This window comes from Carassius auratus, chromosome 1 (assembly GCF_003368295.1).
Source record: "Carassius auratus strain Wakin chromosome 1, ASM336829v1, whole genome shotgun sequence".
Taxonomy (NCBI): domain Eukaryota; kingdom Metazoa; phylum Chordata; class Actinopteri; order Cypriniformes; family Cyprinidae; genus Carassius; species Carassius auratus.
In genome coordinates, this window is record NC_039243.1 from 30,804,999 (window position 1) to 30,818,089 (window position 13,091).

Here is a 13,091-nt window from a genome sequence, read left to right on the forward strand (position 1 = left end):
ACAAACAACACCTTCTTACATTCACATAAAATGTAATCTCATCCCAGAAACCCAAAGCTGAACTGTGCTGAGAGGTTATATGTCTCATTGCTTTGATTCATATCTGCAACAGTCATGGGAGGAAAAATATTGGTTTCATTCCTTAAGAGGAAAAAAAAAAAGACACACATCTGACACTCTTCGCTGAAACGATGGATATTTATAGTCATACACACAGCATTATGACGATGTGTACAGTTATGCTTTTCAAAAGGCCACATATACATGCAGACATTTTACTATTCAGAGTGTGTTCCTTTCCAAATAGCATTCTTCCTGCTCTGGTGCCTTCATATTTCCTCTACTGCCATTGGATGAAATTATAGGATAAATCCGGCCATAAACACACACACACACACACACACACACACACACACACACACACACACAAACCATCCATTCACTGCAAACTCATCAACCAAAATATCACCAGGCCCATTTTGCACACAGCAATGACATTTTCATTCTCTGCTCAGCCTTCCTTTTAGTGTTTCTCATATTGGTCTTCCTTAAGCTCAACAGGAAGCATGATATCAAATAGGGGTGTAACGGTTCACAAAATTCACGGTTCGGTTCGATACGATACACTGATGTCACGGTTCGGTTCGGTTCGGTTCGATACGTTTTAGATACAGCAAAATGTAAAAACATCTCAACTTTTCAGAATGCCGCAAGCGCACCGCGGGTCATGTGACAAGAACCAACCAATCAGCTTCATCCTTTCCCGTAACAACGTTGAGAGCTCAGCCAAGATGAAGGAACAGCTGATCATAGTTGTATATGGATTGCAATTTTGAAATAAACTCAGTAGCAGAGCTACTGCAAGCGATTTTAAGAGCTGCAAATCCATTTATCCTTCGCTGAAATTTCCGCGTCTCATGGAGAGAGCACGTCATTGTTGCTTAGCAAAGACAGACGCCTCATGAGCGCTTCTGCCCGAGCGCTTTGGAAAGGAGGAGAAAGACGCGCTTAGCGTTTTCCATGCGTTTTTTAGGCACGATATGTGAACGGCCCCTAAGGCGCTCGCTCACTCAGCACGCGCTGAAGGCTCGTTGCAAAATGTCTAATGCATTTAACAGACCAGAAATATAAGATCCTAAAATAACCAACAGGTCTGGTGTTTGGGTTGGATTCCCTGTAAGCTATAGTGTCTAAATGCTGCAGGGATAGTTTGCTGCGTGCATGTTTCTCCTTTTTTTCGTCTTTTCCCAGATAGTACTGACGCATATATCCCAGATATTCCCGCTGTTTTTTTTTTTTTTTTTTTTTTTTGTAATCCCGCTGGTGTACCCTGTCATGTTGCAGATGCGACATACCGTTGTTTTTTTATCCACCACTCTCTTGCCATCACCATTATAGCTTAAAGGGAATCCAAAGTGCACCCAAACACCAGACCTGTTGGTTATTGGAGGATCTTCTCATTTCTAGTCTGTTCAACGCATTGGCTATTTTGCAACGAGCCTTCAGCGTGTACTGAGTGAGCGAGCGCCTGCTGAGTAGCCTAACATAAACATATAAGATGGTGTTTTTTTCTTCTTCGGGAGTGTCAGGGGCGTTGCCTGTTACGTTGTTTGGGTTATTGGGCTACCTTGTTGAACGCATATCATTATATTTCTTTCTCTCTCTTTTTTTTTTTTTTCAAATATAATTAATTACTCCAACGAACCGTTCGGTATACATAATGCGTACCGCGTACCGAACCGAAAGCGTCGTACCGAACGGTTCAATACGAATACGCGTATCGTTACACCCCTAGTATCAAATGATGTTCTTGTTATTTATAGTATTCTGTCTTAGAGAAATAGCATGGTATATTGAATATAGAAATGTGGTATGCTATATATTGAAGTATAAAACCATCTAACCAGTCCTAACACAATATATTTTTGTAAGGTGTGAATGGTGTATTTGAGTGTACGCGGAAGAGTGTGTGTGTGTGTGGCACATATGTTTCCTAAGAGACAGATTGGTCCTTGATGAGACTTGTAATATTTCATAGCTTAAGTTTTATGGTATTGATAAACTGTACGCACAGCAGCAGAGCTGAAGACCCTGGGGATAAGAGCTGGATATCAGCTTTCCGTCAAAGAGTGGATAAACAGAAAGGTCTTAAAATAAAATTAATACACAAGCTGGAAACCTCTAGACCCTAAAGACCTTCAAGAGATCATAAAGCACACCCTGGAATATTGAAGTCCTACAATGTCCCTCTCCCTCAAAAGATAAACAAATAAATATTCCTGTCCCTAGTCTTGCCTTACTTGAGTCAAGCCTCACTCACACACACACACACTTCTCTTTTACGAGTCTCCCGAAAGCTTATCGCTTAAGGATCATAAATAGTTCTGCCGCCTCACGCTGTAAATAAACAGATCATTCAGGTTTCCTCTCTTCTATCAGCCGCGAGGGAAATGCATGTGCACATCTCGTCCAGGAGAACTAGAACGAGAACGTGTACACCTGGGGTCTGACCTGCATACTACAACGATGAGCATAAATGACGTGTGTGTGCTAGAGAAAAGAAACAGTCGGGTAAATGTTGACTTTGCAGTTCAGTTTATCTGCCCTTTAATTTCCATTGGTCATTGTCTCCAACTTCATTGTTCCATTCATCTCCATCATTTGCATTAGTTTACTATTGCTTTTTCTTTCTGTGTGGCTGCAGACTACTCCATTCCATTCTTTTGTATTGTATGTATCTGTTACAGCCAATTATTTGAACAAAACTACAGTAAAAACACTGTGACATTTCTTAAGTGAATATATTTTAGAAAGGTAATTTAAATGACTGCGGTCTTCAGTGTCACAGGATCCTTCAGAAATAAAACCACACACAGGCAACACTGAAAATACATGTTGACACAAACTTTTCACGTATTTAAAATGAACATTTCGATTTCTTTCTTAGTTTTTGAAATACCCTGTAACTGAATATGCTTACATTCCCTATTAGTAGCTAAAAAACAGTACCGTATTTTTCGGACTATAAGTCGCATCAGTCCAAAAATACATCATGATGAGGAAAAAAAACATAAAAAGTCGCACTGGACTATAAGTCGCATTTATTTAGAACCAAGAGAAAACATTACCGTCTACAGCCGCGAGAGGGCGCTCTATGTTTTCAGTGTGGACTACAGGAGAACTGAGCAGCACAGAGCGCCCTCTCGCAACTGGAGATGGTAATGTTTTCTATTGGTTTATTTCTCTTGGTTCATTTCTCTCGGTTCATGTCAAATTAAATTTTGATAAATAAATCGCACCTGACTATAAGTCGCAGGACCAGCCAAACTATGAAAAAAAAGTGCGACTTATAGTCCGGAAAATACGGTATGTGCAAAGAGCAGTATTCATAAAACAGTACATTACCGAAATTTCAAAGGACACTTTACTATACTATGAACCCATGGGACAGGAGTTGTAAAAGGAAATGTAAGTTCATATAATAAATGATATATATCAGAAATGTAACACTCATTATACTCAAGAATAGAAATTAAGAACTTCAAGAATTTTAGCCCTTTGATAATAGTGTCAGCTGGGACCTCACATGTCTTTCTGCTGGGGAAATAAATTAATAAAGATAGTACAGGTGTGCATAAAAAGCTGCCTGGCAACATAGTGTCACGATGTCATCAGTGAGCCTTCATATGCTCACTGTGTGCATGCGTGTGCATATTCATGCTCTGCTCGCTCTCCATATGTTCACATGCAGAATCCAGTGACAGAGTCAACACTTTTCGGAACACACGTACTCAGAGGTCAAACTTTTGTGGTGCGAGGTCAACTTGCATGACAGTACGAGCGTAATTTTGACAGACACACTTGTGTAATACCCATTTGATGACAAGATTAGCTGACAAACATTACTGGCAAACAAGGGAGGAGAGAAAAGGGAAGGGTGAACTTCAACAGCGTACTAAAAACTCAAAGTTTGCATGTGTGTGTGTGTGTGTGTGTGTGTGTGTGTGTGTGTGTGTGTGTAGACCAAGACTTAGACCATCTGTGATTCAGACAAGCCAATTTTCCTCCCCTGGACCTTCACAACCAGCAAAGAGAGAGCTCTGCCAAGAAAAGAAAGATTTTAAAGCCAAGAAAATCCCTTTCCTCTTTCGGTCTGCCATTCAGCCTCCATCTGCGCTGACAGGGACTGGTGTGTTTAGACAGCTCCCTGCCGTCTTTTATCATCTGTCCCTTGTCTGCGTTTCAGTCCACAATCCGCTGAGATGCGGTGATTAACAAATTAACACACAGATCACAATATAAAGATTTGTAATCCTACAATTACTGAACTCCATGAGCCTTTATTTATGTATATATAAGCAAATCAGTGTTGAAAATGAAACAATGAGCTTTAAAAACAAGCCATATGATGGAAAATGTAATTTATGGATAATACACTTTTTTATTTGTGTTTCATTTTAAAACGTTAAACGAACAAGCTTTTATGGAGGTGGTGGTGGGAACATGGCCTTTTTTGTTGTTGGTTTATATGTGCTTATAACAAGCTTGAGAAGATGGCTGGTGCATGTTGTGTTCCTAAATCCATGTTATAACAGGGAACTACACTGCGACCAAAATGCGACCTTTTGAAATGCCATTGCGACCCTTATTTTTATGCGGTCGCAAATGTATCACTGATTATTTTTGTACCTACTTATTTGTTATGCTATGATTTTAATATGAGCATTTATTAAAACAGAAATGTGTATTTTAACAACACGTTTTATAACGTGCTCCAAGCATTCAACACATCAAGTTGGCTTGCCAATTGAAACATTCAAAAGAGTTTAAAACATTTAAACACAAGATGCGGGAAAGCTGAACTGAGCAGCTGGTTACTCGCGCGCTGTGTTCGGTGTGCACGAGAGAGCCGCGTCTCACGGAAAGCAAGACTGAACCGAGCTCTCCTTCAGGACATTCGCATCCTCCTGCACCTGAACGAACAAATACAAATCGCAGTTTAAATAAACAGAAAAAAAAGAGCGAAAAGCGAAAGAGCTCAATCCAGCACCGCGGTGTTCTGGTGTTCAGGGAGCAAGCAGAGACGCATCTCAAAGTCTTCTTGGTTTTGTACCGATAACAGATACATACAAAATATGTTAAAATACCCATCTTGGAAAGTGTGTTCGTAAAAGTCTTTGGTTATGTCTTAAGTGAAAGTAAAGAGTTGAGAAAGAAATCGGATGTGTATCATTATAATCAATGCGTTTGTCGTTTCGTTGTTTGTCATACGGACAGTTATCTGAAGTTTTGCTTGATTCCATTACATATCTTTCTATCAAAGTTATCTGACATCAAGATAGCTTGATATCAAGAGCAATTTGCTGTGTACTGTAAGAAAAAAAACAATAAGGCATGTGGCGAGTAAAATAAAAAGGACATCTGTATGCAATACAGTTTCATTATTATCCAGAGTGGCTTACTATTAATAATTTGTGCGACCAAATCATGTTTTGCGCCAGTAACTGAAAAAGTTAGTAGCGCAAGTGCCACCAGTGGAAAAGGTTAGTGTAGTTCCCTGTATAAGTGTCCCACACTCACAGCAGAGATGGCGTTCATATGTAGAAGTATTTACTTTAAACAGAGCTGCTCTGAAAAATTTTAAATACTGCTCGCATTTAAATGAACACAGTGCCACATTATACTTCGAAACATGCAGCGTATAAAACCATAAAGCTATTTCAGTTTTAGTTCAAATAACCGTAAAATCTTATGGACAAGGCAAATTTGAACACAAGTTGCCCACATGAGAACCAAAGCTCAATGTTGTGGAGCACATGCACTAACTGCTTACTGCCACACTTTTTTGACATCTTTGTAAATGATACAAGCAGGAAAATACAAAAAGAGGGCAACAACAGTATCGGGAAATGCAATCCAGATTCAAACCTGCACTGCCTGCATGAGAACCACAGCACCATTCGTCCAAGAATATGTTCTAACCACAAAGCCTAATGTCTAAGAAACATCTTTAGAATTTCTTAATTTGTGCAACAATAATCAGGGCTGAATTTTTCAACCCAACCCTGACAAGCAAGCAATCCATAAAATAAAAAAAATCATAAAGAAAGCCACAGAGACTCAGATTGCCCTGTGAAATACAGTCTGTGCAATGCAAAGAGGGCCTATTGAGCGAGTGTCAGCTGTATTGAACCACCTTTTTGATGACTGAACAAATGCAGAGGGCCAAACGCACCGACATTCCTCCACAAAGGTCACCTTAAAGCCTGCTGAATTGATCAGAGAGAGAGAAAATGGGAGAGCGGGAGAGAGACAGAATGAATCTGATTCCAGAGGACGAAGTACATCCACTGCTGCAGTGACCTATGAATAAAAACCACTCAAGCAAATTATGTGCGTATGAAATAAAAACTGCATAAAATCCATTAACTTCTAAGGTGGAAGCCAAACTTTGGGGAACAATGCCTTAGTTAACCAAAATACTAGCATGAATACAATATGTCTGAACAGCAAGCACTGAAACAGGCAGTTTGTGCTGAACAATAATGCATACATTAGGTAGTGTTTTGTATGTAACACGCAGAGCAGAGGTGCAGAGCGGAGCCCGCTGGGACAGATTAGTCAAGAGCTGTCATGGAGGAAAACATGAACCATAATGGCTGCACATCTGTCCAGTGTTAGCGGCAGCCGTACAGGATCAGAAGGAAACTAGCAGAGCAGGGGCTGCTAGTTAAAGTTATGATGAGATAACTCCGACACATCACAACGGATGCTATTTCTCATTTTTTGGAGATTCAACTTTTCTTTGTTTGAGGTCAGTATGCATTTTTATTATTATTATTATTAAATTGATCAAAAGGGACAGTAGAGACGTATACAATATAGTGTTACAAAAGACTATTTCAAATAAATCCTGTTCTTTAGAACTTTTTATTTATCAAAGAATCACGTACTGCATTTTTCATAAAAGTATTAAGCAGCACAACAGATTTCAACATTGATAATAATAAGAAATGTTTCTTGAGCACCAAATCTGCGTATTAAAGGGACAATAAGTAACTTTTTAGGTATTTTATTATCTAAAATCAATATTTTTATTCATAAATATTCCCTCAATGGTGTACAAATACCTATGCCAATGTTTAAACTAATCCTCGTAAATGAAGAATTTATTATCTTTATATACATGGGACGGGTAGGTCGACGGAGGCTTCCATGTAGTTCCGCCATCTTGCAAAACTATAATAGCAGAGAGGGACAAAAAGTACTAAGCCAACGCGTTTCCACAACGCGTTTTCGGTCAGAGCCAGAAACGCAGGTGCAGAGCAGTGAGAGGCGCTTGAAACTGCACCGGCAAGTTTAAAAGTCTGGATTGCATTCTTATTATGGACCATACATATGCCGCGCCACAGGAGAAGAAAACATTGTCGCCAAAACAGTCAAAAATAGAACGTAAAAGGAAACGTGACCGTAGATTACAGAAAACAAGAGTTAATGTCGGGGAAGCTTTTTCTAGGTGGAAAGAGCTAATGCTTGATAAAGATTTCAAAAGAGACGCTGAAGTGGCCAGTTTTCTTCTCGACAGGTAAGTCAGTGTTACAATCTATATTACAATATTTTTTTAAATATCTAACAATGCATATAATTCAGAAAATATAACGAATAAATTAGACATAACTACTAATTACAATATTTCATGTTTTCCACAGTCAGTAATTCATACTGTAACATTCGTTTGTTAGTTGTCATGTTGCAGTTTGTTTGAAATAACATACCTGTTCACCTGAAGGAAAACTCGACGAAGTGCTATTAGAAGACATCCTGTCAAAGCTTTTTGGTACATATCGCCTACCGTAGATGCAACGCGCATTTGAAAAAGCGAGGCGCTGGAGAGCAAAATTAGTTTGAATGCAAAATACAATTTCACCACTAGATGGGAGTAATTCCTACTTAGTGTCCCTTTAAAATAATTTCTGAAGATCATGTGACATTAAAGACTAGAGCAATGTATACATCAAGAAGAAAATAGGATGTCAAATCAAATAATACCTGATAGTAAATTCAGTAACACAATGTTTTATAAATAAAAAATAAAGCATGCTGTACACACTTCAAATCATGCACATCCTTTCAATGCATGCGTTCTATAAACACACTTCACGATGTTATAATACAGCAGTCCATCCTTTATATAGAACTACCAAGGCTGTATTCACTTCAATCCATAATTCATCTGCTATGATTTATTAATGTCTCTTTTCACAGACAGACACAGTGAGAAATCAACAAATCCCGAGGAGCTCTGAAGATGATACGATGAATGGTCTAAAAAAAATTTAGATTAAGTTCCTACTAACATACGGCTAGAAGTATGTGGACACCCAAACACTACGCCCATGAGCTTGACATTGAATTTTAAAAACCACAGGCATTATTAAGAACAACTTCTTTGCTTGACTGCTAGAACTTTCACTTCTCTGGGAACTAAGGCTTTCCACTGTGTTGGAACACGGCAGCAGGGATTTGCTCTAATTCAGACACAGTAAAGACGAGCACTGATGGTGGGCTGGTGGTGGGCCTTTAGCTTGCAGTCTGCATTCCAATTCACCCCAAGCGTGTTCAGTGAGGTCCAGCTCTGGGCTTTGTACAGACTAGTCAAGGTTCTACTTCAGATTCAGGAAACTATTTCTATATAGACCACTCTTTGGCCCCATTTACACTGCATGGTTCAAGTGACCCAATTCCAATTTTTTCCTCTCATGTGGCACAGATCGGATATGACCGGTGAACGTGTAAGCAGGAAAAAACCACATGGACTCTGATATTCTCAGATCGGATTCAGGCCTCATTCATATGTGGTAATAAATCGGATATGAATCGGATACGTGCATTTGCGTGATATTCCCCAGTAAATGCTCCTGTGCAGTGTGCACTAATAAGGCTGCAATTACCTTGCAGGTCTTGATGCCCAAATCCGATTTTCTGATTATATCAGATTTTTTTGACGACCCACTTACATCATCTTTTAAAAGTGTCCCGTATCCGATTTTTCATTCTGGAACTGAAAAAGGCCCATTCCCAGACTGTTGCCACAAGACTGGAATCAGAGAATTTTCTAGAGCACAGGATTTCACATAATTTGTCCATTAACGATGATCTGCTGATCGACTCAGCAAGAGATCAACTGAACCTAACATTCAATTTATGAATGTGTTTTAGTTTTTTTCCAGGTTTTCGTATCAAGCTACCAGCTAACATTAACATTTAAGACATTTATAACAATTTAAATGGCAAAACTCACTTTCAGACACCAGCGGATTACTTGCAACTTACAATTGCGACTCTATGGAAATTCTATGGAAGCCCGTTTCCGCCACTTAAAAAAATAAAAAAATTTAATTGTGACGTTTTTTTTCACAGTTCTGAATTTTTCTCATAATTGGGGGATACAGATTAGCAATTCAGATTTTTTTTTTTTCACAGAATTGTGATGCAAACTCACAATTCTGACTTTTTTTCTCAGAATTGGGTGAAACAAACTCACGATTGCGGGTTAAGGTCAAAATTGTGATGCAATTGCTAGACCTATAGTCACAATTCTGATAAATAAAGCCAGAACTGCGTGATATAAACTCACAATTCTGAGAACACATCAAAAAACACAAAATGCGTAAATTGAAGATTACAAGGGCACTTGTATAAATCATTTATAATAGACCCTACAATATACCATAAAAAAAAATACATTTTGATTTTTATGTATAAAACACACTTATGTATAAAACACATAAACATTTTGTTTGTTTCCTAGCAGTGTGCAGTGCATCTGGATAACAACACAAGGAGAATCATTACTGCTCAAACAAGGGGCACACAATTAAGAACAGAAAATACCGAATAAATGCAAATAATCTCCATCTTGTTGTTTCTCTGCTCTAAGTTAGTGCTGGGTCATAGAAAGACACTAATTAACTAAAAAACATGTGAAAACCTGGGCTTCTGTGGGTGTATCTTTTACAAAATGTAAACATCTGTTTTCTTTTCCTCATCTCCTGCTCAAATCAGTCCACCTGAATCTGTCCACAATGACACTAATGTACCCACAAAATACACGAGACTCTGCTTATAAGATCTGTAGAAAATTATTCCCAAGAAATCCAGAGTTTAACAAACAGCATAAAAAGAGATTTGCCTCGAGTCTTTTATGAATAGTCCACAGTGTCTAACAGATTCAGCTATTTCCTTCTTTTAAAAAGAAACATTTAAACATCCTAAAACAGCTCAATCGAATTGAAGCTGTTAAAACTACATGCATGTTCTATGCGCCACGCTTTTCTATTGTTTGCCTGCCATTGTGAAGACATTGCTGAAGTTCACACATTCCAAAACACTTTCGTTTCCTGTTGAGTATCAACGAAACCCACCTCTCTGTAGCCTACTTCCTTTGTCAAAATAGCCGGACAGAGCAGGAAATAATTGTCGTGCATGTGAAACTACTTTTAGTTCATCAATGTATCGACTCTTTCCATCAAAACTATCAGCACTCGCAGGCCGATCTGAACCCCGTGCTTTCCTTCAGAATGAGACCGATTTTTAAAAGCGTTTATGGGCTGATTCATTTCCCTTTTACCGCTTAACTGTCTACAAACTTGTCTGCAAGCATTTCAAACGGGCTTCAGCTGTCAAAAAAAAAAAATAACACACACATCCCAGCGCGTGAAATGAGCTCTCTTACCTGGAGGGTTAATAGCTGCTCTTATCGCTTATTTTGGACGTAACCTGCACATTAAGTAGCTGAACAGGGACTGGCTCTTTATACTCTGATTATAATCGCGTGATTCACTTTTGTATGAAAAGGCGTGGAGTAAGACAGAGCCCTGAAACTGCGTTTCCTTCTAAGTTGATTTTATTTTATTTATTTTTTTCCTAAAAAAAAAAAAAACTCTTAAAACTCGCTTGGAAACGTTGACTTTCACAGCATTTTGACTTTATTTAAAGGGAGGTTATTTTATTTTTATTAGTTTACTTATGAATGTCCATTTAAATACAAAAAATGCACTTTTAAAGTTGCACGTGTTATTGTGTGACAAAACAGTTCATTAATAATGTAGTAATGTTTTCAGGAGCTCGCGACTGTTCAATTAATCATACTCCTATAATCGCTCCTATTATCTTTACTACACTTTTAGGGGTGAAAGATAGTGTCTCCCCCTAGTGGACACCGGACACATATACAGTAAAGGCACACAGACTGTCAAGATAAGACTATTTATAGTTTTAACATAGCCTACAGTAGTTTCAAAGGCTTGCTTATAACTGTTGAGAAAGAAAGAAAGAAAGAAAGAAAGAAAGAAAGAAAGAAAGAAAGAAAGAAAGTAAACTTATCCAGCCTGTTGTTCCAAAATCCAAAATGCTAAATTAGAAACTGGTTATAAAAAAGTGACTTCAATTGACTTTTCCTTAAAAGGAATATATATATATTTTCATGACATTTAGATGCATAAATCTTACTAGATGCAGCAGTCGAGATCATTAGATGGGTAACAGAGGGAGTATCATCATTCATCCATTTGAAAGAGAAAACAAATGAGTAAAAACCCTTCATGAGTACATTTCTCAGACTTCTCTTAAATAGGTCACAAGAGCTGAACTCAAAGACCTGCATGTGACAGTGAGCAAGACACACAAACTCTTATTTTACGAAGTGTGTAGAGCTCCTGAGTTGCAGATTTAAAACATCTGATTCCCATTTTGAGAATGATGTAATTTCTATAATAATTAGTGTTTTCATACATAAAATATTGAATAGCCTATTAAAGTTTCACATGCTGTATTGGTTGTCAGTAAAAATAACCACTGCTTTAATACAACTCTGATATTAACGGGTTTAATCCTGGTCTTTTAACATGTTGCCATGCATTGGTTTTATGCAACATATAATTGGAGCAACTCATGTTCATGGTCACACTCTGGACCTTATTTTGACAAATGGTGTTGCTGTAAAAGATGTAAACATAGAAAATGTCTCCTTCTCTGATCACAGCCCTATTGTTTTTAATGTGCATACTGAGAATCCTGCAGTTATGGAAAAACATCTGGGCTATTACGCTCGATGTATAAACTCATCTATTCCTCCTCAGTTTAATGAACTCTATCATGCTAACGCTATTGAAGGTATATTTTGAATGCTGTTGAGTCTTCCATTGGGCCTGATGAACTGACTTCTCTTCTCTACACAAATTGTTCTAATATTTTAGATGTTATTGCACCTTTTAAGTGAAAGTCACCCAGGCAGAAATCTTATTATTGGCTCGACGACAATGCTCACTCTCTTAGGCGGGCATGTCGTCAAGCGGAGAGGAAATGGAAACAGGATTCGTTAACTGTGTCTTGTGTGTTTTTCAAAGAATGTTTGTTTAACTTTCAGAAAGCTGCAAAATCAGCTAGGTCTAAGTATTTTTCAGATTTGATTAATACATACTCTCATAGACCTAGAGTTCTGTTTTCCACGATTAATTCAATAATTAATCCAGGTTGTCAGTTTCATATGGAACCCTCAACTGAACGTTGTGAAAATTTTTTACAGTTTTTTTTTCAGAAAAAGTGTTAGCTATTCACTCCTCTTTTACCTTGCAGTCATCAGATCTGTCACTGTTTTCGCTGGCAAGTCCGGCTTCCTTTTCTTGTTTTCAAAATGTTTCTTTGAGGGAACTCTGTGATTTGGTCAATAAGATGAAGAAAACTGCCTCTTCGCTTGATGTCATTCCTTCTGAGATTATTAAGGCCTCTTTTTCTGATATCGGGACTTCCATTCAGTCATTGATTAACTCGTCTCTAAGTGCTGGGGTAGTCCCGAAATGTTTTAAGCATGCTGTAGTTCAACCTTTGCTTAAGAAACAGGGTTTGGAGGAAAATTGCCTTGATAATTATGGGCCTGTTTCTAAGCTTTCATTTTTATCAAAACTTTTAGAGAAAGTTGTATATTCACAATTGATTTCCTTTTTAAATGCAGCTAAATTAACAGAACCTCTCCAATCTGGTTTCTCTGCCCATCATAGCACTGAGTCCGCTTTGCTTAAAGTATTCAAGGA

At 38.1% G+C, this 13,091-nt stretch overlaps 1 protein-coding gene across 1 annotated transcript in view; it reads right to left on the reverse strand.

The window, feature by feature from the left end:
* Nucleotides 1-10,856, reverse strand: part of klhl5 (kelch-like family member 5) — a 49,165-nt gene extending 38,309 nt beyond the window's left edge. The window contains exon 1 of the mRNA XM_026269612.1: nt 10,736-10,856. The gene's annotated coding sequence lies outside the window, so the exon portion shown is untranslated. The remainder of the gene's footprint in view (nt 1-10,735) is intronic.
* Between the last annotated feature and the right edge of the window lie 2,235 nt (nt 10,857-13,091).